Source organism: Trachymyrmex cornetzi, unplaced genomic scaffold (assembly GCF_001594075.2).
Source record: "Trachymyrmex cornetzi isolate Tcor2-1 unplaced genomic scaffold, Tcor1.1 scaffold26, whole genome shotgun sequence".
Taxonomy (NCBI): domain Eukaryota; kingdom Metazoa; phylum Arthropoda; class Insecta; order Hymenoptera; family Formicidae; genus Trachymyrmex; species Trachymyrmex cornetzi.
The window spans coordinates 1,658,111-1,673,532 of NW_017297270.1; the positions used below are offsets into that span (position 1 = coordinate 1,658,111).

The 15,422-nt window shown below is 32.2% G+C and overlaps 1 protein-coding gene across 1 annotated transcript in view; it reads right to left on the bottom strand.

The window, feature by feature from the left end:
- Nucleotides 1-11,065: 11,065 nt before the first annotated feature.
- The window catches only part of chic (profilin chickadee), a 21,152-nt gene continuing 16,795 nt past the window's right edge, over nt 11,066-15,422 (bottom strand). Inside the window, exon 3 of the mRNA XM_018508436.1 lies at nt 11,066-11,246. The gene's annotated coding sequence lies outside the window, so the exon portion shown is untranslated. The remainder of the gene's footprint in view (nt 11,247-15,422) is intronic.

The window sequence follows — 15,422 nt, forward strand, 5'->3', positions numbered from 1 at the left end:
GGACAAATGCACTTTATCCCAAAACATTATTTTACACTCTCATCGATGTGAGTTTATTTCGTAATTCTATATAAAATCGCAAGGCCACTATTCGTAACATCAAGAAACTTGCGCGTAGTCACAGATCGTATTATAGTCTTCGCGATATAATCAACGAAGGTTTGCTGAATAATAAGCAAATTATAATGCAAGAACTAATGTCGCCGTTACGATAGCGAAATAGCCATTTTGCCTTTGATTGGACGCGCTCTCGCGTTTAGCGGTCGTCATCCTCATTATTTCATATCACGTCACGTCACAATAGCGGACGAATCCGGAAACCGACGACCGTTTAACGGAAAAGTTGCAGTTCTCTGTAGACGTGGAATCGATGAAGAATTTTCATGCGAAAAGACACGAGAGAAAAGACGGAGAGTCGGTCGTCGCCGGTTAAGATCCTTTGAGAGAAAGTAGAAAAGAATTCGGTTTTGATAATAAAATAGTAGTAACTAAGCGCCAACCTCGTATGCCTTATATGCAAGGATCTGTTGTGTTATCATTTTCGAAGATGACTTCCCCATCGATATCGATGAAAACGTCCCAATCATTGATTAGAAAAATATTATGTGTGTGCGTGTGCCTGTTAATATATTACAAAACTTTTATTAATAAATATAAATAATTTTAATTCGAGCGCCACACAATTACGCACGGAACAAAAGGATTTGTTATCACAGCAAAACGATACCATTATAACATATTATGAAACTTTACTATTATAATTAATTACTCAACAAAATATTTCGTTAAACAATTTCTGTCAAAAGAATTGTCTATAAAAATGCAAATTTACTAAAGCAGATATATTTTGCAGATTCATTTGCAGCAAAATTATTTATAGCTTATAGTAGATAATTAAATTTAATAGCAGTATAATTTTTCTTAGTTAAATCTTTTCATTGTCAGTATAGAAATTAATAATGTTTATCACGATATAGCTTAAAATATATTGTATTAGTAGATTTTTTTTCCGTATAGCAGTCTGTTATCAGTTATGGAAGTAAAAGTAAATGATGAGACATAGTAAAGAAAGAGATCAATATTCATTTGATAACACTTGAAAACAATGCATATATGGTTCAATATACAAGACTGTGTTTTCCTTCGAATCGTCAAAACATCTATGGCGTTAGAACGAGTATCATAAAACATATTTGATTCACATATTATGAAAAGTATTATTCGACGAAAGTATAAATTCCAATTTGATACACAACCAACGTCAAAGGATGCCGAAATATTTCGACAATGTCTCGACGAGGATGAAGTTATGAAATCAGCAGAGAAGAACCTCTTGGAAGTCATTGTAACACCGCACGCCGTCAACAAGAAGAAAAAATTATATATCTCATGAAAGATTACATCAAGATGCAATTGCGCAATTATACAAATTGCACGTGTACACAATGCGGCTTGGTAAGACACGGCCTTCGCGCGTCCTCATTATGTTATACAATAAATTTTGAGATTCGGCAGATATAAGGGAAAATCGTGTAGTATCGACCGCTCTAAGTTTTTGTAGGATAATTTTTGAACTAGATTTAATAAAAATTTTTTTAAGTGTTATTTATAATTCAAATCATATTTAATAAAAGGATGGAAATTATTTTACTTAAAATTGGATACAAAAATTGATAATTAGCAAAAAGGAAAACGTTAGAATTCGAATTGGAGCAAAATTGTCGTGCTAGCTATAAATTCAATAGATGTTTAGGTAAAAATGACTAATAATATAGCGCGAAAAGTTAAATTTTAAGTTTAAATTTTATATTGAAATATTATATTGTAAATTATTAAGATTTACATTAACACATATGAAACATATGCTTTCCTTGTAAACCATAATATTTAAAAAATCACATATGTGTACGTTATACGTACATATGTACGTATGTGTGTGAATGTACAGTGGGTCACAGAAAGGTTGCAACACTTTTTTCCATGGATTTCGGAACGATCTTTGCTCGTAAAGCGGTTGAACGTAAATGGTTAGACCTGTAAGTACAAGAATCAATCTCTCCTGTGATTAGACTATGCATTCCGAAACCCATCGAAAAAGTGTTGCAACCTTTCTGTAACCTATTGTATGTACATACGAGAATTTTGAATGTTACAGTTAAAAGCCTTATTACTTACAGATTGTAGCCGATGGTACACGAAACACGGCACGAGATATTTTTTACTATCTTGCACTGTTGTAAAAAAAAAATGATTATATTAATGCTGTATGACAATCTTGTGTTTCGCGGGTTTTCTCCGTGTTTAAATCCATTCTTGGAATGCCAACGTTTCGTGAACCTTGCAGTCCACTTCATCAGGGCGAGGAGCAGCCTGATAATATATTAATGCTTTCTTACAGCTAATAGACTATATAAATAATATAATGTACATAATGCAATAAAATTATTAGTTATTTGAGAAACAAGAGATGAGTTTTGAAATATAACTTCTTTGTTCAACACATATGTTGTCAACAAAAGCTGCCCCAACATTCGCTACGATGCTCAGTGGTGTGTTGTTTGCTGAATCTAACTGGACAAAAGTATTTCTACATACTTGTATACATATATTCTGCGTTATTCTTTAGTTTTATGCTTTTTTATGTGTTACATACTATTTTTAATCCAAATGTAAGAATTAAAAGATTTTGTAAAGAGACATATGCTCTTGTATCTCAATAAAACTCCTAATAGAGAGAGAGAGAGAGAGAGAGAATAAATATATATTGATTATTTATAATACCTGAAAAATACATTATTATATGTGCTAATATTAAATTCGAACTAAATTAATATGTATAATTTGTAATAATATAAATAACCATAAAACTATAGATAGACTACTTTTGTCTCGCTAGATTACTGCAAACGTACGTTGGGTTTGAGCATAACATAAAATGTTTCGATCATTTTCTTATTTTAAGCTTTTGTCAACGTAAAAAAAATGAATATTTATACAAAATAATAAAGATAATTTTATAGCCGGGAAATCCTAAGATTCTTTTATAAATATTAATATAAAATATAAATACGTATATATATATGATCTTAGATCTTTGGTTTTGTTTAAAATTTTGAAAATACAAATAATAGAAATAAAACTATTTAATTTAGATATTATAAACAATCAATATAAAAAAGCAAGCAATATATCTATTTATTGTTAAGGATTTATCCAGATAAGAGCATATGTGTCCTTATAGAATCCTTTAAATGCTTGTATTTGAACTAAAAATAATATATGTAACATAAAAAAAGCATAAAAAACTGAAATAATAACCCAGAATGTTTTCATACAAATATGTAGAAATATTTTTGTCCAGCAGGTCCAGCTAGATTTGGCAAATGGCACACTATGTGACGTATACGCATGACCGCAGATTATGATATACATATAAAACAATAGGGCGCATCCTTTCGTACACGGACGTTATCATAACGGGATAAGTAAAAATTTTTTCATCTGAAGCCATGATATTTTTTTAAATGCAATAGTAAGATTTTACAAAAGAATCGAAGTATGATAGAAAATTTTGAGATCTATTTGTTTTTTACAATGGAAGATTTTCATGAACATCCGATTTTTCAATACATATTAAAAATTAAAAGGATGTTTTTAATAGAAATGTTCTTATATTCTCAGTTAATACAAAACTTTTCTTTAGTTATCTCTTTCATCTTTCATGTATATACCTTGAATAAAATTATTTTCAGTTAATGTTCACGAATATTTATTTATGTACAGGGTAACGAGAACAAAATAGCTAAATAAGAGGAAACAACCTAATCATGATCTAGTTATGACCTTTCGACGAACCACCGTTTCGCACGGAAATGCAGCAATCTTTCGCGGAAGTACCTACCGCAGTTTCCGTCGATGGAATATAGCGATAGATCCATATCTTTAAAACGTTAAAAATAATTATTCCTGCTTACGTTTTAAAGATATTCGTCAATTTTCTTAAAATGCTACTTCTTATTATTTTAATAAGCATGTCACTTCGTCAAGAGTACTGTAGTTTCTACTCTGTTAGCAATTATAAAAAATTTTCTACAATCTACATATTATAACATATAATTTTTGCTTAAAAAATGTTGACCAATATAAATGATATAAAAAACGAATTTCTAAATTTTTTTCATTTCTTTATAAGAAAAAATTAAATATATGTACTTACCTTGGTTGCGTTTTAATTCGTAAAAAATATAATCGCATTGCTCACATTTCGGATCGATTTCGTTAGCATTTCGCTAAAGTGTCGCATTTAGACGTAAACATCAAACGCCTTGAAGTTTCTTTTCTTTTTTATACCACTTTATACAAATTTATTATTCTCTTAAACATAATTTTTTTTGTTCAATTGTGCGTCTCTAATCGTTGTCGTCGACGACAAATGCAAAAAATCTTAAGAAATATATGTATATCAGCTTTACAAAAGTTACATTTAGTTATCAAGCATATATGCTCCTTACTCTTTTGTCGACTCTTTTCCTTCTATCCCATTCATATGTGTGTGTATAAATATAGGTTGAGTAAAGTCCCGGATCGGTGAAATATTTTAGAAACAAAGCATTTTTGGAAAAAATGATTCAAATAAAAGTTGTAGAGTTTAAAAAGATCTATTTTTGCTGGTCACATCTGCTTGACTTTGAGTGACGTCGCCAAGATCAAGCTCACATCGATTTTTTAAGTTGTTCCTCTTATTTTTATTTTTGTACTAAAATTCATTTTTATGTAAAAAGGTAAATAAAAAAAACAACCTTCAATGTCCTTAACCTTGACAAATGTTATCTAGGTCATGATCGTAAACAATATTCAAGAGATTTTAGCCATCGTTCGGACACTTTGAGTGTCCTAATCCTATCTAATGCTAATGCCAGCGGTACTGTAATTTTTAAGCCTGATAACAGATTTTAAAAAATATGCTACAACCAAGCTTGGCTGATAAGAAACTTATGTGCAAAAGTTGATACCAAACCATGCTGCAATTACAAAGAACTAAGGTAACAAAAGTTCGACTTCCATGAAACGTATACTCCCTCTGTTTTTTTGTCAATCTTCGATTGGCAGCAGTCGGGAGTAAAAAGACTTTATTAAAACTTCAATCGTTACGGGCCTTCATTTCCTATTTCCTATTTTCTATTAAAGTATTTTGAAAAACTTACGAGGTCAGCTATTAGATTTTGGAATAAAAAATAGGGCGTTTCGTTTAAAAAAATCGATATGACCTTGATCTGACCTTGGCGACGCCACCGAAGGTCAAACGGGGATGTAAAATCAGTGAATAGATCTTTTTAAACCCTACAACTTTTTTCTGAAACATTTTTCTCAAAATGCTTACTTTTCAAGATATTTAAAGAGTCCTGGACTTTTTGTACCCTGTTTATATATAAGTATATATATATATATATATACATATTCTTTCGCTTTCCTTTCTGGGATCTTATCAACGTCCTTTCTTCTCGACAGTAAACGCATCCAATCTCGATCTCAAGATGGGAAAAGATGCAAGAATAAGACACGCGCTGTTCTCATTTACTCATACATCAAATAAATTAATAAACTATGTTGCATAACATTGTTATAACGATTAGAGAAATGTATTAATACGAATAATACTTCATTAGCATATCTGTTATAGTAACAAGAGGTCAATATCAACAATTTTTTCATTAAATCGTTTCTTCTTTGAAGAATTTTGAAGTAGAAGGCCATGTATATCAATAAAATATGCAATGGATAAGAAAAAAGTACAATACATATACTTTTCATATATGTTTTACATTTTCATTTTGTCAAAATCTTAATCTATGAGACTATTAAAGTTATTCGATAAAGATAAAGGTGTCATCATTACCTCGTTTTATTTATGCTTTTAAAAGGAACGATAAATTAATTGAAGTCAATCGATATCGACAAGAAAAAATATGTATATGTATATTGCCGAGAAGAAAGGAATATGTATATAATATTAATCCCTTGAATATACGAAGAGGCACTATAAATGAAATCCGGAAGAGCAAGATAGATACCAATATGCTTGGACAATTGTTTAAAAGTCATTTGGGCCGTCTTTTTTTCTTTTTTATTACAATTATTTCAATATTTATTCCTTCCTTTGTTATCAATAAAAATCGTTACATAGTAGTTTGGGCCGCTGCTTGACGGTCTGACGAATCGACAAGCATCCAATTATAGTAGTAATAGTAGCAGTAGTAGTAATAGTAGAATAGTAATAATTGTGTGTGTGTGTGTGTGTGTGTGTGTGTGTAACTTCTGAATGTGTGTACCTGTGTTCATGTTCTCCATTGATAAATACGCACGCGCAATTAACGCGGATACACCGGCAGGAATTCGCAGGTACACCGTCGCTATATCCTTTTTTTTTGTTTTTTATGTAAAACAGATAAACAAAAATCCTCTTCTTCTTCTTCACTCTTTTCTTTCTTTTTACTTTTTCTTCTTTTTTCAAATATGAATTTTCGTGCGATTTCGGTTATCTGTCATCAATAAAAAATATATCAAACATATACTGCGTTCAGTTTACTATTCTATGACTGGTCATACAACTGGAAACCGATTCAAAAGGATGCGGAGGCAGGACACAAATCCAAAAGATAAGATGACACGACCATGCGCAAGGTCGACGTCAAGCTAGCAAATGAAGATAACAGGCAGTAAGCGAATGAAAGCGCTAGAATTATTAGGTGATCCTGACAATAGATACGATCAACTAGTCACGAATACTACGCACCAAGTCATCTAATGCCGTCGGAGACATTAGAAAACATAAACCGGAAACTTCTGCTAATTCGATCGTGCATTCTTCAACGTAATGGAGAAGTCGAACATCACGCTTCACTTCTTCCTCTATCAAGAAATAGGATGTGATCTTGTATATAAGTATATATCAAACCATGTCGGAATTTAATATATTTTATATTAATATGTAATATAAAACAGTGAGATATCTAATAATCGCGAAACGTTAAGTATTAATTAATATTTTTCGTAAAACGCATGTCAAAATCAGGCCGACATTTCTACACAAATATACAAACTAATCAAGAAAAAGTTTTATCTCATCACTCATTTATTATACTATTGTTTTCCACTCAAACATCTAGCGAATCGGTATTAGGCTCATTCGATGGACCCCCTTAAGAAATCCCACTATCGATATACCTGCGAATGCATCTACCGTGTAATCTTCTTTATTCTCACATGCATTTGTAAATGAGACAATATGTGTATATGTAATATGTGTATATGTTTATATATACGCTGATGTGGATGTGTTCTTTTTTGCGTATATCTCTCTCTCTCTCTCTCTCTCTCTCTCTCTCACACCGTCTTGTCGATAAAAATCTCAGCAGTTTATGACACATCGTTCGCCATTTTGTTTTATTTTTCTTACACATAGCAATAATAAAGACAGTAAATAGCTAAAAGGACCGTATCGATTCTTGGGAAATGGGGGAGGCGGCCAGGATTGCGGCCAATCCATGCCGTATCACCCGCTGCCGCATACTCACATTGTCATCATTTTATCATTATCATTATCGCCGCCGCTATCGTTATCGCATCATCATATCTCCGTTCTTGCTACCTTGTCACATCTTCTCTCTCCCTCTCACATATTATGCGCGCGCGAATACACACATTTCTATCTGCACCTTTCCCTCTCCCTCTTTTTCTTTACATTTTCTCGTTTACTTTTTCTTTTTCTCGCTGTTATTTTCAAAATTCATGATCATTCTCTATTTTTCTCTCACTCTCAATCAATCACGACCCATACAGTACAGAATTTCTAAAAACGTTCATAGAATGTTCTAAAAATGTACAAATATTCATAGAACGTTCATAGACGTTATGGATGTTGTATACTATCTAAGGAGGTTTGTTCGCATTGCATGCTTCAATATGCTCCCTATCATAGTTTCTACTCACTCCAATGCGTTTGTGTAGTAAGAGCTATGGTAGGAACAAACCTACGTACACACATACACACATACACGCGCGCGCGCGCGCTGTCTTGCGCACGCGTGCTCCCTCTCTCTGCTTCGCGCACATGTTCATCCTATTGTGCTCTACAAAAAAGATAGTAAGCCTAAACACACAACAGTTTATTATTTATTATCATTATCTTTCTCTCTCTCTCTCTCTCTCTCTCTCTCTCTCTCTCTCTCACTCACTCTCTCTCTCTCTTTTTCTGATATTTGTCGATCGATCATTGATGTGTATTTCTTCATACACGCGTAAATGCGTGAAACAAATAAGCAACTGTATACATTTTATGTGTTAAATATATGATACAAGATAAAATCGATTGTTTCCGCGTACAACATATTATTTTTAAACAATATTTCATATAATAAACAATATTTCATATATATATTCTTCACAAATAAGGACAAAAATATCTTCGATAAATTCAAGCTTAATGATCCGATTTTTCATAGAAGATACTGGTGTCTTTTCTTTTTCCGAAAAAAAAAACCAAACGCTTGTAACGCAAGAAATGAAAGACGATGTGACGTCGCATTTAAAATTGTCATTCATCCCACAGCGAATCACCACCCACGTTATGATCCATTGCGATTCGCGCCTTTTAGCCCCGATTACACCAACGTTACTTTGAGCGAAGCTTAAAACTCTCACTTTCTTTCTTTAAAGCCAGATTGCAACGTTACTTCGACTTTAAGCGAAGCTTAAAACTCTCTCTCTCTCTGTCTCTTTCTCTTTTTAAAGCCGAGAGAGATATATAGAACGAAAGAGTTTTAAGCCTCGTTTAAAGTTAAATTAACGTTGGTGCAATCGAGCCTAAAACCGAGAGAGAGGGAGAGATAGAAGTAGAGAGTTTCGAGCCTCGCTTAAAGTCAAAATAACGTTGGTCGGGTCTTAATTTTTTGATGACAAAGGCATGCCAGGTTCTAAACCTAATTTGCCTATCTCACCGTTACTGGATCCATAATAGTGAGATCGTCACGCAAACGATCAACATACGCCACGTATTTTCAATCAAAAAACCATGCACTCGCATCGCTTACGAATGTCTTATGATATACTAAAATATAATACTGAAACGAGCGCGGCTCTATGCCACCTTCATTAATAGCACTTTCCCTTGGCTGCACTATTGCCCACTAGTGCAACACTCAGATAGCGTATCGTGTTTCCATGGCTGGTGATAGGTAAACTTATTCGGTGTTAACGTGCTTCGGTAGCTACGATGGTGGTGCATGTTTTATGTACAAAATATGATTTTGCTACACCGCCGTCTCAAAAAAAAACGGTGTAGAGCGAGTGAGATTTAAAATTTGAAAATAGAAATCAAACAAGAGCAGGATTTTAGCGCAATAATGAAGTAGTATACACCATGGTGTACACTATTTCAGTACAGTGCAGCGCTTACATGCAATTGGTGCGATGCAAGGCTACGGCAGTGCATCCCAAGGGAGAATATTTATAAGTGATCCAAGAGTGTTCCAAGTGGTACCTTGGTCCTTTTCTAACCTATACTGCGCAAGTGCAGTAAATAATAGTAGAATACATTCTCGTAAAAAAAGTTTAGTAGTATACGTTATAGTATGTATACGTTAAGTATATTTCATTAAAGTATAGATTAGGTCCTCTTTAATTTAACCTAATCTTTTATTTCAATTTGATACGACATACGTCTCTCGCTAGAGACAATTCAGCGCCAATTTGTAGTATTGAAACTTTTAACCAAATTACATTAAAAAGACAAAGACCACATAGAATCCTCTTCGTCGGTTCGTAAAATGATAATTATTATGCTGATTCTACAATGAGTCGGTAATCCTAAGTCTCATCGGTGAAGTTGACCAATAGCCGACTTGTACGACTAACGCTGATTGGCCAACTCCACCGATTAAGACTAAGACTTCAGACTACCGACTCAATGTAGAATCAGCATTAAGAATACCCCTGTCGTTTTAAATTGTGATAAAAATATATTTAATCGTTGCGTTTTCCCGTGAATTGAGATATTAATCGTTAAAGTTGACGACTATTCAGGAAATCTACTCGGAAATCTGTCAGTCACGAAATACTGCGATGCGAGCATGATTTTCATATCAAAATTTGAGGTAACTGGGATATTCTTAACGTTTACCCGAGAAACTAGCATCAGCGCTCGTTCCATTATTATGGACTGCGTTCAGCAGAGAAAATTAATCAGTTAACGCTTAACGATTCTTGAGATATGATTAGTTCCTTCATTTAAATCCAGAACCAAAGAACTAAAGGCAAGAACCAATCATATCAAAGAATCATTAAGCGCGTCGACTGATTTTCTCTACTGAACGTAGCCATTATACTTCAATGCTATGATGTCAATGACGTCTTGTAACGTGCGTCACCAGCTCTCTCGCACGGATAGCGGCGGTTCTCCCACCGATCGATCGTCAAAACCGCCATCGATCCTTGTCATCACTCCTCGCGACGCGTCGGCGTCTCAGATGTGATCTCGCATCTCTCTCGCGCGTCACAGCCGTCGAGACTCGCATTGCTGCGCGATTATTACAGGGGTTGGGAGCAGATAGAGAGCAGATGTGGCAAATGACATCGATATTAGTATCGATATCGATAAGACGCCGAAGTTTCCCCACAATCTCCGACGCTCGTACGCGTCACAGGACATAACACGATGACAGAACACGAGACACGCGTATACCTATTCACACGTATCTACGATGCTTAAGTACGTATACGTGTATGATTGAGAAGACAAGAGAACGGAGAACGAAGGGAGAAGAGAGAAACAACACAGGTTTGTATGATAAAAAGCATGGGAAAAAGAGGAAGAAGGAGAAGGGTGCGTCGTTGTTTACGTATGGTACGTGCGTTTACTCAGCAATATTCAGCATGAACTCGCGCGCGTGTCTTCCTTTCCGTTCTCTACGTCGCGTCAAAGAAACGAAAATTGAGAAAAGAATAATGACTGGAGCAGTAATGGTAGATGCGCTGTTCTCGGCTGTGTATTTGTTACTGCTGTTGCTGCTGTTGCTGCTGTTGTTGCTGCTGTTGTCGCTGCATTTTCATCGTGAGTCGCGCGGCAGGGCGTGCGGCAATTCCGGGGCAACTCGTGCGGTATGGCGCATGTTCCATTCGCTGTTCATTAAAATAATCGATCGTATCGTTTATTATTAATATTAGATATTTATGTTGGGTCCCAGAGGTTACTGTAACAGAAAGCAAGATTAAGTTGCGGGTTAGTAGACTATGGGACATCATTGAGCTTACACTCGTTTCTGCACTCATTCATTCTAACTTGCTTGCGATAGTAAAATTATAATAATAAAAAAAAGGCAGTGAAAAAAAACTTTGCAAATTGAACATATTTTATCTTGTAGAAGCAATATTTTGTCATAAGACTTTTTTTTATTTATGTTTATCCGTTATTTTATATTTCTAAAGAAGTATGCAATATTGAGAATTAAAATTTCGGTCGCGCAAGTTGCGGGACACGCTATATAATATTTTTTGCAATAAACTGTTTATAGGTTTTAAGATATTATTAGCATTATGATCAAAGCGCATGATGCATCATTATATTCTTCTTTATTATTTGATGAACAACAATGACAAATGATGCATCATACGCTTCATGCGCAATTTGGAACGCATCCCATTTGGATTGCATTGCATTTCCGACAGTGTAATCGGCACGCAATTTTAAAAAAACTGAAAAGATATATTTAAAATGTACATAGAAATATTACTAATAAAGTCCGGACGTTCGTACATGATCACAATACGCGTGTGGAGAACCGCTTCGCGCTTCGTTTAGATGTATTGAGTAGAGTGTAGACCATGCGCCAGCCAAAATGTTGCTATCTCACTTTAGCAAGCATCTGGTTCATTCGCACGTATAGCGGTTCTTTGCGCACGCTCCGTAATCGTGCATGAATATATTAAGCACACATTTTTACGTCAATTTGTGTATGACGGTTTTAATGTGCACTAATGCGTATTAAGTGCATTCGATCAAATTCGCTGTTAATTTAAATGGTAGATTTTTCTAATACGCTATATAAGATATCCGAAAAGTAATGGAATTTTAAAATTTAATAATTAAACATTTTCAAAAGAAATGTTTCATACTATATTTGTAGAGTTTGAAGTGGCGCATTAAACAAAAATACCAGTGTGACCTTGACTAGTATTATTATGTAAAAATCACCTTCAAATTTTCAAATGGAAATCTTTACATTGAAATTATCCTGTTAACAAGTAGTCGCGTGAATAAAATCGAGTATCTAATTTTTAAAAATATAATAAAAAATAATAAAATAATAAAAAATATAATAAAAGAGTGTTGTATTTCTATTTTCTTTCACTTCTTTAAGTAATAATTAGAAGCTATATCCGTAAAGAAAAAGTTTTACTGTTACAGCAAACTGTAATTGTTATATGTTTGATGTAAAAACTGTATTACCAATTATTTGATATTACAGCAAACAATATGAATTTAACGAATTATACTGAAAAATGCAATTCATTATTGAATAATTTTGTTTATAAGAATGAATCTGCTTCTAAAGCAAATTTAATCTACTATTAAAGTAAATATGTTTTGCTATATACCGAAGAGTAAAACAATTTATTATTACAGTTAAAATAATTTACAGAGATTAACATAGAATTATTAATAAATTTATATATCATTCTTAATAGCGAAAATTAAGTTACTAGCATTTTATACTCGTTTTTAGTTGATCGTTAAAAACAAATATGCAATGTGCACAGACTCGAACGCAATTAAGCAATTATTCATGAAAATGTGCAGAGACGTCTTGTGCCTCGATCATTGTTAGAAAAAATGTTTATCGTCACCATATTGCCACCTAGAGACCCAAACAAACGCACAAGTGACGTGATTAGTCATCGACGTAAACTGATATCAAGCTAAAACGCTTGCCGAGAATTATCCGTCTGTGAGTCATGCGGAATTCGCGTGTCGTGTTGCGTCGCCTGAAAGTCAAGCGCTGAACTTTATCGCGTGTCACTAAAATCTTTCATTCCTCGTTCCTACGATTGGGAAGATTCTGATAACTTTGGTGATACGATATAACAATACTTTTCAAAAGTATTCCAAACGCTAAGTATAATGATGAAAACAAACTGAGCAAATAATTTTTAGAATTATTAACAAAAATGGATTAATTGAATTTAAACAATTAAATCAAAATTTAATTAATTAATTTTATATTAATTAATTTATTATTATTATTATTAATTGAACGTACTACATGGATTTTATTAGAGTGAAATGAACTTATATCAGAAAAAATTTGTACTTAAATGTTTAACATAATTTCATAAAAACAAATATTGTATAGATTTATATTTTTGTATGGAAATTTTATATTTTCTATCATGAAACTAATAGTATTTTAAATTCGATAGATCGAACTTATAGAATCATCTAGAATCGTTCATATTGTTTTTTATGCAAAACATAATTATACAAATAATTCAATCAATGTCACTAAAATTATCCAAATCGCGTACTCTTTGATTACACAATGAATGACGAACCAATGATCAGAAAAATTGCGTCCGATGATTTCTACTTTGTGAGCCAAAATTTTTATTTTTATTTAGGAAAATGTTTAAAGAGTGTTAGTCTACAAAATATGCCATTACATATTCTTTTTTAATAACAAAATCTTTGACCAATTTGTATTTATCTTTAACCCTTGATTACATCATAAATTTTTTAGATCCGAAAAAAGTTTTAATTAATTGACATTTCTGTACGATTGGCGCTATGAGATTTTCAATTGTACACTGAAAAAAATGTTATTCATAATATCAATGAATGACATTTACTGACTTTAAATTCATTGATATAATGAACTTTTAATAGATATTATGAATATTTTATTGAGTATTTTTTATTAGCTAATAACTGGATTTATTAATATAACAAATCACTGTTTATTAATATGCTGTACTTGAATATATCATAACTTAATATAACATTTAATTAAATCAATGAAAAAGTTCATTCTTCCAACAAATATGTTCATATACTTAATAAATTCATTTATTAGATGTCTATTATAAAATTTTGTAGAAGTGATAAAATACATTCATTATATTAACGCATTTTTTTATTAGTTATAAAGTCTGTATATTAGCTCAATAAACGCACTAATAACAATAAAGTTTAATGCATGATTTAAAGATATTATTCATTGAATGAATAAAGTTTTTGGTTATTATAATAAATCCATGGCAGACTGTTTTAATGTATATATTCATTGTCACAATGAATTCTTAATAGTTTAATAACTCAAATTGATCATTTTATAAAACCTAAATCATTATAGGAATAAAATTGTTCATTGGACCAATTTTAATGAATTTTTTATTAATACCAATGAATACTTTTATTGTATTTACGTACATTTTTGGTTCAGTGTAGCTAAATTCACTTTGAACCTTCCCCTAATAATCGCCGTATTTTATGGCGGTATTTTCTTGAATGTTCAAATGGGACGCTTGAAAAATTTAGCTTAGATCCGGATGATGTAGATTCGTAAGTTCTTCACCAATATTTGAAATTGAATATTTATTGAAAAAAATAGTTTTATTTATAGAAAATGCTTTTTAAAGTTGAAAATGCGAAAAATGACCGTTAGCTGTATTTACTTTGTACAGAGTAAAATCGTAAGTAAAAAATGACAAATTTTTTGCAAAATATTTAACCGATATTTTATAAAATTAATATTTTATTATTTGGAATGCTAAGAATTTTTACTTAACTTTTGTGGTAAAATATAAAGACAAGTTTACGCATTCGAAAAGAAATAGAAATAGTAGCTATTTTCAGAAAACTGAGAGCATACCATTCGGTGATGATATCATTCGATGAGCATATCTCAAAATACTTCAACTTCATTCATTGAAATAATTATACTTTTTAAAATCAAATATTATAACGTATTTTTTCTTACGGTTTATGATTTCCTCTTTTTTTGAAAAAAAAAAAAACCGGTATTTAGTCTGGTTTTTTGTAAAGATTTTTTCGTAAAGATATAATTTTCTTCTTTAGTATTCTGTATTAGTTTGTCCCTATACACAGTAAAAAATCGTGCGTCCATATGTAGAATTTTTCTTGTGTTACCACATTTTGATTATTACTTCGATGTAAAATAAACACAACTGATATGTTACTATTTTTGTAATATTTTGATGTGTTAGATTCATGTCACCTTTCTAACTTAACAATTGCGTATGTCAATTAAAAATGGAATATTATTTTGAGTGTTTTTAACACAATTGTTTCAATTAATCTATATATCTCAAAGTCAATTTAACATCTAAGAATTTTTTCATTCACATTATAC